Source organism: Pteropus vampyrus, unplaced genomic scaffold, assembly GCF_000151845.1.
Source record: "Pteropus vampyrus isolate Shadow unplaced genomic scaffold, Pvam_2.0 Scaffold79, whole genome shotgun sequence".
In the NCBI taxonomy this organism is placed as follows: domain Eukaryota; kingdom Metazoa; phylum Chordata; class Mammalia; order Chiroptera; family Pteropodidae; genus Pteropus; species Pteropus vampyrus.
The window spans coordinates 6,637,220-6,639,799 of NW_011888860.1; the positions used below are offsets into that span (position 1 = coordinate 6,637,220).

General features: G+C 34.1%; 1 protein-coding gene and 1 pseudogene across 3 annotated transcripts in view; both read left to right on the plus strand.

Annotated features, from left to right (window-relative positions):
• GABRB1 (gamma-aminobutyric acid type A receptor beta1 subunit) overlaps positions 1–2,580 on the plus strand; it is a 391,944-nt gene that overhangs the window by 350,351 nt on the left and 39,013 nt on the right. The window lies entirely within an intron of this gene.
• On the plus strand, positions 2,159–2,277 carry LOC111741543 (annotated as a pseudogene).

The following is a 2,580-nucleotide window of genomic DNA, read 5'->3' on the forward strand; positions in this document are numbered from 1 at the left end:
CACCCCTAGTCATTTGTGACCACAATCTTATTGTCTAGGCCAGAGGTGAAGATGAGGCCTTCGTATTATAAATGAAGAAATTCCATTTGCAATTTGATTATAGAACATTCTGTATCTTCCTTTCCCAAAAGTTCTATCTGCTTAGAATGAGATCTAGGTATCATTATGAACTATTTGTCACATCATCAGTACAAATAGTTTCTATATGAAGCCTTCTACCAGCCACAGCATTCTATAGCTATTGGCCAAGGTTTCTCAACCTCAGCGCTATTAAAATTCTGAGCTGGACATTCTTGTGGAATACTGCTGTCCTGATCATTGTAGGACATTTAGCATTATCCCTGGCCTCTACCCACTAGATACAAGTAACACCCATCCTCAGGTTGTGATGACCCAAAACGTCTCCAGATGTTGCCAAATATTTCTGACTGGGGAAAGCTCCCTCAACTGAGAACCACTGCTATAGACCCATCCTGAAGCTACACATACTGACTGGGTGATGCTTCTAAGTATTTTGATCACAGACTGCTTCTAAAAAGCACTTTGCAAAACGACCTTTTTTATCTTCCCTGTGAGTCAGATAGTACAGATTATTAGCCCCATTTCCACAGACAGAAACTTGGAAGTACTTGGCTTTCCCAGTCAGGTCATGGAAGTCTGTACTTTCATTTTCCCTCTCTGAAAAGTGAAAATGATAATCACTGTTTTTCTTCTCCTGCCTGAGATGAGGCAATAACTAGAGAGCAATGCCCTTTCATAACTGCTGTTACCAAACTGCTGCACCAATGAGCTTCAAAGATAAATTTAACTTTGTCTTCCTATTTCATGGACATCAGAAATAAAGCCCTCAACATAAATAAAATGGCAGCAAGGCACATGTTTCATCAATGTAACTGCCAAATTACATGGAGTGAAAAATCAGTTCCAGCAAAACCAAAAATAATTGGATAGTTGTTTTTCTGTGTCATACCCAGACACAATGCAATTTTTAAAGCATAGATATTAATGTGCCCAACGTGCCTACGACAGTAACCTTTGTGATACCAATCTAGCACTTGGGAATGAGTGCAGTTAAGCAATAAATACAAACAACTGTGAACTGTCAGCTCTACAATACTCTATTCACATGGATTTCAAAGGCCAAGAAATTATACGAGACCATATAATAGTTTGTGAGCCACAAAAGTACATGGTCTCATATTTGCTACCGCTATCCAAACTGATCCAAAAAGTTTGGGATATTTGAAGATGGCTGAGAATTACCAGAGAAATCTACCTCATTGGAAAATAAAATCCACCTTTTTTTAAATACAAGAGCTTCCTACTATATGATTATTGTAAATTATTTCAGTACATCTGTAAAAACCCAGAGCAGGGACTACATAACTCTGTATCCACAAATGGAGAAAGCATCAAGTTTAGAAATTGAATTGAGTGGGTCTCTAAATGTCATTTGAATGTGAGTGAATAAGAGATATGAGATTAAAAAACATATACCTTAAAAAAAAAAAATCAAGAACTAGGCAAGTAAGTTAATAAAAATTTAAAATAATCTCTGAGCTGATAGAATAGTAATTTTAATTTAGTGCATTTTATTTCTACTGGCTGCATAAACATAACTAAGAGATATGAAGAATGAGTCTATATCACTTACTACAGATGGATATTTGTTAACTCATATGCATAGCTAAAATAGCATAGACTGTCCTATTCAAGATGTTAGTGAAAAGATTATTACTTAAACATTAAATATAACAAATCAGCTTATTTTTTATAGTTACTTTAGTAATCAGAGTTGCGTGTATTTAAATATAAACAGATTCCTGGCTGAAAATTTGAATTTGTGACAAGGTATATTAATCACAATTGTTCAAGTATCATTTAATATAAATAAATTTTAAAGTAAAACCTGTGTAAATCAGTGATCCAAAGCTAAAATCATCACAAAAAAAATCTAAAACTCCTGAAGCTGAAAAGAATACAATTTTCAGACAATATTCTGAGTCTCTGACTGTAAATCTGGAAGGTCTTGAGTGCCCTCTACAGGTTATTTAAGTAATTTTCAAAGATTTGAAATTGACTTCCAAAATATATTTGGGCGATTTTAGAACATAAAAATAACTAATTAGGGTTTTATTTTTTAAAGCATTACATGTTTATCTACGGCCATGCTACACTGAACAAGCCCAATCCCGTCTGATCTCGGAAGCTAAGCAGGGTTGGGCTTGGTTAGTACTTGGATGGGAGACCACCTAGGAAGACCAGATGCTGTAGGCATAAAAAATAAAAAATAAGGTATTGTAAGCTGACAAGATCCTTGCAATCTGTGAAGTCAACCAAGGGTTGCCTCGCCAAATAAATAAATAAATAAAAGCATTACATGTTTACTACATAAAATATTTGGAATAAAAAATCACTTATAATCCTAATATTCAGAAATAATCACTATTAACTATTTTCACATATATTCTTGGTTGGTTATATGTACACATCCACATATATTTTTATGATTTTTTCCATCTTAAAGCATACTGTAAATGTTTTACCGTGATTGGTTTGTGTGGAGTTTTTTAATTTAAT